Consider the following 12787-nt stretch of genomic DNA (forward strand, 5'->3'; position numbering starts at 1 on the left):
CTATACAGGTTTGGCTTTCCATGCTCCCCTTCAACACAGCACTAGGTCACATCCCAGGCTCTTTTGTAGGGGTCCTCAAGGAGCTAGTTTGTGCATAGCACATCTTCCTCCAGTTTTACCCTTGCACACAGGCAATATAGGGAGAAAAGGGCATTGCAAGATGCCTGCCAGCTGACTCAGTGGACTTGAGTCCTGTAACCCTCAAGCCTCTCTCCCTCATTAGCTCCAAAGACAATAAAAGTGAATGGTGGCAGATCATGGGGATGGACAGGTCACCCTGAAACCCAGGAGCTCAGCAGTGCTGGGAAAAGCCATGTTAATGAAGGTTGGCAAGTCCCTGCTTGTGGATTATTTGAAGATCAATTTCTAATTGCCAGTGCAAGTGTGACCTCAATTGCTTCTCAGACAAAAACAAGATATTGTGCAAGAAAAACTGCTTTCACTGAGAAGCTATCAGACAATGCTTCAGCTCTTCACAGCAGCACATGGACAGCAGGGCTGAAAAAGGATAAAACAGATCTGCAAGAAGATGGGAAGCATCCCTCCATCCCTCTCCTTTATTTACCCAGCCGTAAAACAGCACTTAAAACTTAACTATACGAACAAGATAATTTTCAGATGTCCGTAAAAGATTTTACAAGCCAGCCGCACATGGGAGAGAGGAGCTGGAAAAAATGCATGATTTTTTGTTATCCCATTGTAGCTCTTACAATTGTTTCTAAGGGTTAGCACAGAGCTGGTGGTAATCAAAGGCTCTGCATGTGGGAAGTCTGAACTTTGCTGAGATTTCCCTATGGATATCCCAGTTGTTGCAGCATCCAAACTTTCACTTAAGGAAAGCTTTTCTGCCTTGTGAAGATAACTCAGCATAAATTGCTAACTTTCTGAGTCCACGGCAGAGCTGAAATAACCATGCTAAGAGACATAGGGATTTTCTAATTCCTATCCAGCATAATGAACTACAAAGTTTTTGAAACCTAATTAATAGCATCAAAATGTCAACAGCCTTAACCTTTTCAGTACTGTTTGCTGAAGTAGAACATCCCACTCCAATACTTGCAGCCTGCAATTGCCAGTTTCCTTTGATAAACCATGCATTTGTGAAAGGAAGACACATTAAACTACGTGGGCTTGGATTATGAAAAAAAAAAAAAAGTAGTGCTTGGATGGCAGGGATAAGTGAACTATTCACCTTGAAATTATAACAGTAAGGTTGATTATGGTAGTGCCAATTTAGAAATAAAACAGGAAGCTTCTTCTTCCCCTTTCCTGATCCAAAAGCCCACTTTTCTTCAAGCTGTCTTTCTTTTGGTAGCAGGATTGGAGTCTGTCTCACAATCAGATTTGTGAAGTTCTTCTACTTTCTTTTTTAAAAAAAAAAAAATATCTTTAGTAAAAGTAATGAAAAAAGCTCTTTGAAATACTCACCTAAAACCACCCAGCTTTTGTTAGATTACACTGACTACCATCAAATTATAGTTATTAAATCAGGAGCTCTCAGAAAAACTTCTGGCTTTTGGTCTTAACTGTTAGTGCACTACCTGGAACACACCTCTGTATGCAAGCCTCTTTTCCTGTCACCTTAGACATTGGGATTTTGGGCCAGGTAACCCTGTGGTCTGTCCCAATAGGATCATTTTTCAAGACATATTGAAAAAAAAAATAAAATTAAAAAAAAAAAGTCAATGCTAATTTGGCTCAAAGACTTTACCAAAATGCTTAAAATTGTTATTTTCCACTTGCTTTAACTGAGTAGATTTTCCATTTTATGATGTCTTGGCTATGGCACATTCATTCACTTTGTACTGCTTGGTAACAACTGTAGCTTATTAGAAGCGCACAAATATAAATGCTTCTCAAAGTGTAAACTGCAAAGAAGAGTGAACATGGGGTCCTTATGAACAGTTTAAATGAAGTGTTATTTATTGCCAAACAACTTGGCTGCTTGCTTGAAAGTCTTTGCAAGATGAATTTCTGTATTATTAACGCAGAGCAAGAGAGTTTCACTTGCTTCCACAGAACTGTAACCCTGAATATCTCCCAGCATCAACAGCACATTTTAAACTGGAATTTGTACTTGTGAATGGCTAACGCTTGAAACAACAAGTTGGTCTTCGTAGAATCAGGAAAACAAGGCAAAAATTACATGGTTTCAGAAATAGTGGATTTTGGGTTCTCTGTGTTATTGATCTTTGATGCCAGCAGTTGGAGTCATGCTCTTGAGTTTCCTCCCTACAGTTTAAAAGCATCTTCCTGGCTAGGAGGACCCCAAAGCTTTGGGCCTCTGTGGTCCTAGCTCCTGACCATACTTGCTGCATTTCTAAATGACTATAGAAATACATGGGGATCCTTGTGGGGATGTAGGTTTCTAAAGGATACCTGTGGTTGGTATTACTGTAGATCTCTGCTCTCCAAGTGGTAAAGCTATTTCTACACTGGGTTCCTCTGACTTAGATGGAACTTGATGGTTCATAATTCTAATTTTTTAGTTTTTCTTTTTCTTACCCCTCTAGCAAGTAGCTATGAGGAGGGGAAAATGACTCATGCTTTGTGATGCATACTTCTCATCTTATCCTAGAGAGATACCCACATTCTTTTGCAGAAACAGTTTGACACTAATAATGTCCAGCTTGTAACGTCCAGTTTATTCCCTCATTCATAACTGAAAGAAGGCACATTTCTCCATGCATTCACTAGGAGATGCATGCTATTGTATCAATTCCAGGTCAATTTTATATACTGGTGCCTAAAATTTCTTCCAATTAGTCTCAGTTTTAATAAGGAAATGAGTAAAAATTCAGCATACTAAGACAAAAAAAGAACTTGTATCAGATGCAATCTATGTCAAATATGTAAGTTACCCCATATAGCCCCATTTAATAAATATAACTGTATAATCTGATTGCTCAAGTCCAATTATTTTAAATACTCCTAGCAATCAATAGAGATTCATGTCTATAAACCTATTTGACCCCTTTGCTCAATGAGGTACGATTACACACGTAACAGCTTTCCATTAACCTTTAACATCAGTAGGAATTAGTGATCAAATCTGACATTCAAGTGATGGAAAGTTGCCAAGCCTCAAAACAACAACAGAAAAAAACAAAAATGAAAAACAAACAAAACAAACAAAAAACCACACCAAAAACCCTAAAATAAAAACAAACACAAAAATAAACACCAACCCCCCCCAAATAAACAAACAAACAAAAAAAATCAAAACTCCCCCAAAATCCATATTCAGAATGAACCTAGCACAGCAGCCCTTTTAAAGAAGAAAAATTTACCTGACAAGGTGGTTATTAAAAGATAAGAGAGACTTTATTGATCTCTCATTTCTCCCTACTGAACCGTTGTTAATTACAAATGTTAAGAGGAAAAGTATTCAAAGTAAGCAAAGCTTTTCAATATTAACCTCAATAAGGGAATTAAGCAGCAATACTTTGCATGAAATTGAAGATCACTAATGGGTCAAAAAATGCAATTCATTCTTGCTCTGAGCAATCAAGACTCTCACATGACAGACTGCTACAACTTACTACAAGCCTAGTAATTGCGATCCATTAACTGCGATAATCAGAGTCTGACCCCAGGGACTAGCAATACCACAATCCCATTGGATTGCAGTGGCACCAGGGCAGCACCCTCCACCAACCAATCTGTCCTTTAACAAATCCAAGCCAACGATTCATCCTACACACTTGAACAAGGCTAAGTCATTTAAACTGCTTCTAGAAGAGCAAGGGGTTAAATTCATCCTGAGGTTATCCTGTTGAAATAATGATAAAGTTGAAGCAGTGTTAATTAACAACTACAAGAGATTCTTTTCCTATTAGCAGTAAAAAAAGCTATGACCATGAACAAGCAGCTGTATTTCAGTAGTATAACTGATACTGAAAGTTCCCAGTTTAGCCTCTGAAATCCTCCTTAGGCATTGCAAAGCCCAAAAGAAAGTGAAAAAGAGTAATTATATTCCTACAGGGATAGGTATCAAGAGCAGCTGCTCAGGGAACAATGAAATAAAATTGGTGAAGAGATGCAAAGCCTGGAGTAACAAATATAATCTTATTCCCTACCACAGGGCAGTTAGCTTTTACATCATACAGAATTTATCATACCTGATTCAAAGGTGCAGTGATGCCAATAATCTGCCTTAAAACAGAATCCAGAACTATATGGCTTGAAAGAAGACAGAAACACACAGAAGCTATGAAATTACAAAAAAAAAAATAAAATTCCTAACATCTGGAAAGAAGAGAAAGAACAAATCTGTAAAAGCACACTGCAACGTAGGAATACTTCTACAATTCTTCATACTCACTCCTGAGTTCACTGCATGAAGCTAACTCACCCTCTCTCTGAGGACTACAGCAGATGCCAGAACTGGGTTCAGTGTGAAGAAATAGGTGTCTGACCTCAGCAGAAGGGAAGCTCTAATCAGTGATTATTGAAAATGCCAAAGCAGCACTTGTGACCACTAAAGGCTTCTGCTAGTGCCTTTTCTCTGTATGACCATGAGTAAACAGAAACATGAGGGAAACAGAAAGGTTTTTCTTTTTAGGTTGGTGATGACACCTGGTGAAGGACTTCAGTGACACACATGGGGTGAATCTGGAATGATTTTGTGCTTGGTTTGACTGTCAGAGATGAAGGACAGATGCAATATACATTTTAAAGAGTTTTACGTTTTGAGGGTACTTACAAACTGGCATGTTATCACACCAAAACAGCAGGGTGAGTTCTATGAATATAAACCATATAAGAAATGTTAACCTCTAAATTAAGAACAAATTAACAGCAGCTACCTCATATTTGAGTGCATACTTTACGTTTCGGGTTGAGCTGTGTACACCAGATGAACATTTCTTGTAACTTGATCCAATTACTTTCCTCATATTGCACACAGATTAAACCCTTAGGTTTCTGTCTTAAAACCAGCTTGACAGCTCACTCACTAGCTGATGTGCAATGAGCTTGCTCTGTCCATTCCTCAGCGCCCTAACAAAGCCTCACAGTCTTTAATACTTTTATCCTCACGTCACCCTTATAAAGAGAAGCTATTATTCTCTCTTTGCACAGGTGAAATAAAATAAAAAATAAAATAAAATTAAATTAAAAATTTAAATTTGAAGAGATAAAGGGTAGCCTGTCAAGTCTTTTTAAATTAATGGGAGTTAGACATGCAAATAAATGGGTGAATTTGGACATTAAAGAGTCATCTGCTGTCAGGTAGTAATTCCTACTGCTGTGTAGCCCACAGCCACAATGAGACTACAAAGTGCACGCTGCCACGTTGTAACTGGTGATGGTGAATTCCTGGAGCAGTTGTCCATGACCATGGGAAGTCAGGGACATCCTGGAATAGCTTGTACCATTTCCAAGTAGTCCAGGAGAAATAGATCAGGGAAAATCTAGACTTTTTCTCTGTGCAAACCTAAGTATTTCTGAGGTGCTTTATCTCAGGTTTTAATTCTGTATTTTGCTTTCTTGAAGCTGTTGTTTAAAACATGAAACGCTGCTTAAAATATGCACACGCATGTTGTGTTTGCAGCAGCTTACAATAAAACCAATGGTGCCCTTGAAGACCACATCTAAAGATTTCTTGCCAGTGGTACTTTAAAAGAAGACAACAAGGCAACAGTACTGGAATTCTGCTGTGAAACAATTATATATCTAGTATCTTTTGTCTTCCTCTGACCCTGATATTATGGGCTTCAATATACTGGAGATCTCTACAATTCAGTGACATGAATAAGTAAGCACTATTTCTATCCAGCTCCAAACAGGTAGATTATATAACCTGCAAGCCAGCGTCAACCTGTATTTGAGACGATCATCAGTAGGCTTTGGTCATGGAGGTATTCTTGTTGATGTTCAGAAAAGGTGCAGCTCACTACAGTAAACTGTGCGTGAAATCAAAGAGCTGTTTTACATCTCCCTAGCTCAGTGCTGTTTTGTGTATGTGACTAACTCCCTTATTAATTTCTTATCTCCAGTGCCCCAGTTTCATCTCCCACTACTTAATTGTCTCCCTGCCAGTCAGTTATGATTTCAGAGAAGTCTTTCTTAATAGTGTTTTCTCTTTTGAGATCAACCATTTTACAATGGGACAAGTGGGGAAACAGACACAGGGTGACAGGAAGTCTCAAGGGAAAAACAACTGAAAGATCACATTAAAAAAAGTTGTTTAAATCATTCATTCATTTCATACCTGACTGCTTCTCTTCCAATAAGCAATCCTGACATGCCAGAGATGGGAAAAGTTCTCATTAGGTCTCATGTCCCTTCAAAACATAAAACCTGTGTCACTCAGACATGATTTATAAAGAGCTATAAGACAGTGTAAATGCCTTGGCACAACAGGATGCTCAGCTACATGGATAGAAGCACGTGTAGAAATCATGATGAAAGGACATATTGAAACCTTCCCAGAATTGTCTTCCTCCCCCCCGCCCCTTTCCCTTCCCCCGTTGCTCGTAAGTATAATGAATTCCTTCTACAAGATCTGTGCTCTTCCTTCTTGCAGTGTCTGTAAGGGTACCTTGTTCTCTCTCTTCCTCATTGCTTTTCTTGGAAAGGACAGAAATTTATTGTGCACAGGCAAGAACAAAGGTGCCTAAGGAAACCTTTCATACACATTTGTGCTATTTTGTTTCTCCCAGTTCTGCATGTTTGTTTGCAGATTCCAGAGGGCTGCATTCATAGTTTATTTTTATCTTGTTTCCATGGCTTGTAAAGCCACAGTACCTCATCCTGCCAGGTAATGCAGAAACAGTTCTTTAAGGCATTTTGCTTCCAATCTGCTTTGTTCTTTCTTTGTGCTGTGCCCTTCATCCCCTACCAAACTGGTTTCTGGCTCATAGGTAGTCAGATTCAAGTACTGGGCACAACACCTTGGGAAGTCCCAAGATTTACACTCCTTATTATCTGCCTTTTGTGGCTTGTGATGCTGTGGAACTGCAATAGGGCAACCCAAGCTGTCTAAGGCATTTCACCTCCCCATCTATCTCTACTAACTTACCCCTTCCTAGCCTGACTGATGGGTGTCATTCCTGCTTTGCATCAGTGTAAGGGAAAAGAGAATCAGGCTCCAAATCCAATGGAGGCTTTGGGGTCTTCCAAAAAGTACTAACTGCACAGCGATTTTATTTGCAAATCAGTCACACAAGTCTAACCAGCTTCTAATTAAATAGTTGCTTTAGTATGTTTTGTCCCACCTAAATATGTATTATAATTAGGGAAATGACCAACTGAAGTGCAGGAGTAAGTGTCTCTGCTTGTTTTTATCCATGCTGCATGACATTTAGGTGGGAAACAGCAAATACATGTGTGGTGCAGCCTGCAACAGCTCCAACCTCACCATGGAGGAAAATATCCTCCTCAAAAACAACACACAGGGGCAGGTTTGCCCCACTCTCTGCAGTCTCTTTTTTGTCTTAGGGATCCAGTGCCCCAAGGACAGCATTTCCACTTCTCTCATTGTGTTTTATAATAGGGAAAACAGATGAGATTAATCTTTTGTGCATGATGAAAACAGTGTCTTGGGTCCTTGCCAGCATCTACCAAGGACGCTCCAGGAACAGCAGTTCAGCACTTGGGCAATGGGGTCAGGACATGCTTACGTAGTTCTGCCAATGCTGAAATCTGTCCTGCAGTTACACTGACTGCTGCTGGCTCACCTTGACTGGGAATAACTGGTCACTGTGCTTATAGGGGTGGAGAAATGCTACTGTAGCTCCCCTATATCTCCAAAAGTACAGGTCTCCAGGGCTGGGAGCAATTCTTTATGACTAGTAGCAGAGCAAAGAAAAACAAACTAGTTTTAATCTAACTGCATTAACTATAACAGGGAGCTGCTTAGATGACTTCTGGACCACACAGTCCTACTAGTTTCTTCCTGCTTTCTTCTCAAAATCTTATGCCATAAAAGCTTAACCCCTGAGGGGTTGTCCATTACCCTGTATTTTAAAGAGCAGAGCCTATTTGCGTGAAGATCCCAGCAGGATAGGAAGTCACAATTTCCTGTGACTTGCCCCTGTTTAAGTACCCAAAGAAATTCTATCTAATCTCATGAAGCAGTACTAAGTGAGTCAGAGGCCATGACATGGGTCATGGACTCTGATCCAAGGATGTAAGTTGAGGTCCCTTCTCAAACCTGCTGCTAACAAGGGAAATGAAGGTGCAAGAAATAAGACCCAGTAGAAACTCTGGACTGCCCCTGACATGGCCAGTGCAACTTCTATTAAATCAAGGATGCACCCACTTACTTCAGAATCTGGCCAGCACTCTTTGATAGCCCTGCTCTCAAGAGAAGGCATTTATTTCACCTTTGTTTTTGTCTCCTTAAAGGTACCAGCAGTGTTTTTCAGTCTGCAGAAAGGTGTCTGCACAGAGTAGAGAGGCAGTATTTTGTTCTGCTGGCCACTAACTACAAAAAGGAGGGATGGTTGCAGCTTGAATGGAAGACAAAAAGCAGGAGGTGACAGCTGCGCCAGCCTCTCTTCCTGGGCTCCATGCCTCTGTGGTATTTGTTGTCAGTGTGCAGCATCAGCAGCTGTGATGAGGAGTAATATGGGAGAGACTTCATTCTTATCCACTGTCATATATTTGAATGGGAAATTGAGTCTCTTCCTTTCATCTCCATTACCAGAAGGATTTTTGTTAAGCTGGCTATGAATTTCAGACAGCTCATTTAACATTCTCCATGCGGGTATTTCAGTCCCTCTTGCCCTTGGTCCCTCATTTACCTCCATCTTCTACTTAGTGTTTTGAAAAAAAAAAAAAAAATCAGATGCAGAAGCTCATATATTGGAGCTAACCTACTTGGCTGATGTCCTGAGGCCACAATGGATGACAGTGGTCCAACAACAGGGAAGCTGAGGATCAGCTCTGAGATCCATCTTCAGCCAGTTTGAACCATACAAACCCCCTTTGATGTCCCACAAATGCTTTCCCCAGGGGCAGTTTTGTTCTCCAGTGCACTACCAAGACACTTTGCTATTTTCCTTGCAATGCCATGTCCCTTTAGGAAGCTGCTCTCTATCAAAGACATCTCTTTCTTCCCTTGCTAATTTGTATTTAGAAGCTGGTTGAAGGGGCAGAAAGACTGGGTTTGGGAACAGGGACCTGGAATGTCTGGCTTCCTGGTCTCAAGCCCTGCAGCGTCTGGACAGAACAGGAAGAGTAGGTTCTTAACGGCAGCTCATCTCTTTGAGAAGCTTTGTACCTGCTCTCCTCAGGAACGGTAGCTCCCAAATGCTCTTCTCCAGTCTTCACCACAAAGCTGGAACTCTCCATGTCTCCATACTAGTGAGCCATTTTAGAATGAGCAATTCAGTAACTTACACCTGAAAAATCTCTGACTGATTTATTTTGGATTAAAACGTTAAAGAAAACTTTGATGCAGTTTTAAAGGTAATTTTATTTATATGAATGCATAAAACATTTGAAATAGCAACCTCCAGGAACTGGGATCTCCAGTAACTGTATGCAACACTTCTAGTAAGAAATGCATTGGTTCCATACAGGTTACACTACAATACAGCATTAAATCAAATCACATTTGCTAAAAAGATCACAATCTCAGAAATGAGCTGTTGAGTGGACTGCAGGAACAACCCTTGCTCAGGAAAGAATAGACCAAACCTTTGAAAACTGGGCCCTGATGTTTTCTATTGGCATTGCAAATGCGACTGTAATTGGAAGCTGTCAGCTCCCAGGTAACAGTGGCAAATTAGGGTGATGAACCAAGGTAAGAAAGTGAGGCACACTGAAATGGAGACACACTTTGCCGCCTGCAGGCAGACACAGTTGTATATTAAGGCTGCAATGCAGAACACTATTTATAACAACACTCATTTGGAAAAATGCGTAATACTACCCCAGGTAGCTTTATGTTAAAAAAAAAAAAAAAGAAGAAATAAAAAGTGTGAGTGGTATATTTAGCTGTTGAGTTCCCTTAAAGTTTCTTCTCCTCCTTTCCACCCCCAATGAATTTTCCCTGCTGCTCTGCTGTGCCTTGCTCTATGGTGCTGAGCAGGTACCTTCACATCCAGTTTTACTTTTTGCCCTCCGTCCTTTGTTTGTGCAGTGCATAATGCAGGCCCTATATTTTTTCTTTGCCAAGTTAAGAACTTGCATCGGGATGATGGCTCATTTTCCTCCAAAATCTGTTTTGAATCCATACTCACACACATATAGAAGCTTGTAGTTTAGGCTAGTGTATATCTCACTAGGATCCTGGTTTTCTGAAGGAGGATCTGAGGGTTTTGATGAGACGTAGCTCTATAGAAATAAAATAGGTATACTTTATTATGCTGCTTGAAGCATTTTCTTTCAGTACTTGCTCCAAAAGGAGTCTGCCCATTGTATGATAACTGTGCTATGGATGGATCACCTCTGATTCCTGCTGCAGGTGAAAAAACAAGTCAGCAGACAAGAGAGATCAGAATGGGCCAGTCACACTACACATATTACCACACAAACCAAGACATCTGTTTTGGAGTCCAAATTGTGCCTCTGTTGATATACAACACTGTTGATATATACCCACTTCTCTGTAGAGGTGCCTTGCCCTTTGCATTAACCATAGAGGGAGACTAAACGACCAGGGGCTAGAGTATTATTGAATAGCTAATACCAGGGGAGATGGCTCCTACTGTTTTGGCCAGGTCCAAGGACTCCTAAACCTAAATGGGATCTTTTCTCTGGCAGTTTGGGCTCACACACTAGTAACATAGTGCAGTCCCATCTGTTTAGTACTAGCTTTGCATTGCAGCAAGTGCTTATGTGTGGAATGAAGCAATGGAGTCAGGATTTAATAGGGGAACTGATTGCCTGGGCAAAAATGCTTTCCTTCTTCTTGGGTGACACCCAATGGCATGTTCAGCCTGTTTTTTTTTTCTGGCTGGAAAAGCCCCTCAACATGGTAAGGCTATATTTACAGAGCAAAGCTAATCAAAGTGTACTTTATTAGCAACAATAATTACTAATCACTTAATTTGTTATTTAATATCACAGGACCTGTATCTACCAGCCACTGTCATCTTCTCCCTAAGGCTGGCATAGGTCAGGGATGTGACTCTCATTTTATATGGTGGTGCTCTAATACACTTCTCCTTACTTACACTGATTACAACTAATTAAAAGCTTGTATCATAGAAAAACCAGATAAAATACACTTTAAAGTTATTCCAGAGCTTATGCCAGCAGTACAATAAAAGCCTTCCTTCCAGACCATGTTTTAAATTTAGAATGAAGAGTATTTCCTGCAATATGTTACTATACCAGAAATATTTTTGCGTTTCCCTGTTTTAAAGGGATTTATTAAGCTCAGGAAGATGTCCAGCATTTAGTCAGTTTTATCTCACGTTGGTTACATATAGCTGTTACTGGGTTTTATCGCTGTACACCAATTTCCTGTTTAATTTAAAATATATTTTCTTTAGCATGTTTTATTTTAAAGATGACATAAACTTCCCATAATAGAGCATGCTGGTTGTGAAATAAATTAATAAATATATTTAAATAAAGTCAAAACATCCTCCCAAATGCATAAAACCACAATAACTTCTACCATTACTGATTTAAACATCAAAAGTTACAGATTTCTGACAGCTTTCCTCGATTCACTGACATTATTTATGTAGTGCATATTTTATAGCACTTGCTGCTACTGAACTGAGTTTCAAAGCATTCAGCATGAGCCACATCTGCCTGCTTGTGAGAGGAAAGCGCAGCCTATACAAAGCTTGGTTTATGGGTATTTTCCACCATAGCTCTCATCAGGTTCATGGTTGATGATATAGCCAAGGGCAAGCACAAGCTAAAGAAATAAGTTGCTCAGTCTCTGATCAACACCATTCAGAGTTGTTCCACTTTTTTCTTGCTGGACAGAACTGAGGCAGGAGGAGGTACTCCTTTTATACCACTACACTAAGAGTCCCAGGAAAAAATCAACCTGTGGCATCTTCCTGCCACGTATCCACAACGGCAGTAAAACCCTCCAGACTTATCTGAGATGGACATCCAACTTGTATGCGCTTTGGAGGCTGCTGACCTTATCTACAGATCACTGAAATCAGTATGATGCTTCTTATCATCTCCAGTGATGCTTCCATCAAGTTACAATACGGAAGAGTGGTGCTGATTAAGGAAAAGTAACAAAAGCAGCAATTCAAATGGCATAATCTACACAGCTCCCACTGCATGAACATACTGCACCCAAGAGATCCGTTGTGTAGATTTTGTGGGTGGGCATAATTCATATAATTTTTTCCTTTAGAATTTGTGTTTGGTTTTAGTTCTGTATCTTTTTCTTGAATGTCTGAAAAGTTTTGAGGTGATGTATACCGGGTGGATGTACACATGTGGGTAGACTGGCAATGCTGGCACAATACCATCTTGAAGATGTACTTCATGATTGTATTCTTTCCAGGACCCCCACATGGTCAGTCCATACCATCAGAAAACACATCACCAGCAGCTTCCACTAGAAAAGAGTCATCTTTCTGCCTTGCACTATCATTGTGATACTGAAAACTATGGCACTGAGACAGTGCAGTTCTGAAGGATATTTAACAGACTCCAACAAGTACTAATTAAAATTACTAATTGTTGTCGTATAGAAGAGGATCAAAAGCCATGGATGGCAGTACACAAAAGAAACCCCCAAACCAGCCTCAAATTCCTCCTTTGCTTTAGTAGTTTGATACAGCAGAGCTCATGCCCATCCCTGATGCCTTGCAAAGCAATTCATGTTCCTTCAGAAAGGCTTCCTCCCCCT

This window comes from Pezoporus flaviventris, unplaced genomic scaffold (assembly GCF_033815535.1).
Source record: "Pezoporus flaviventris isolate CSIRO_AGI_PZ_B2104156 unplaced genomic scaffold, CSIRO_AGI_Pfla_v1 ptg000002l, whole genome shotgun sequence".
NCBI lineage: Eukaryota > Metazoa > Chordata > Aves > Psittaciformes > Psittacidae > Pezoporus > Pezoporus flaviventris.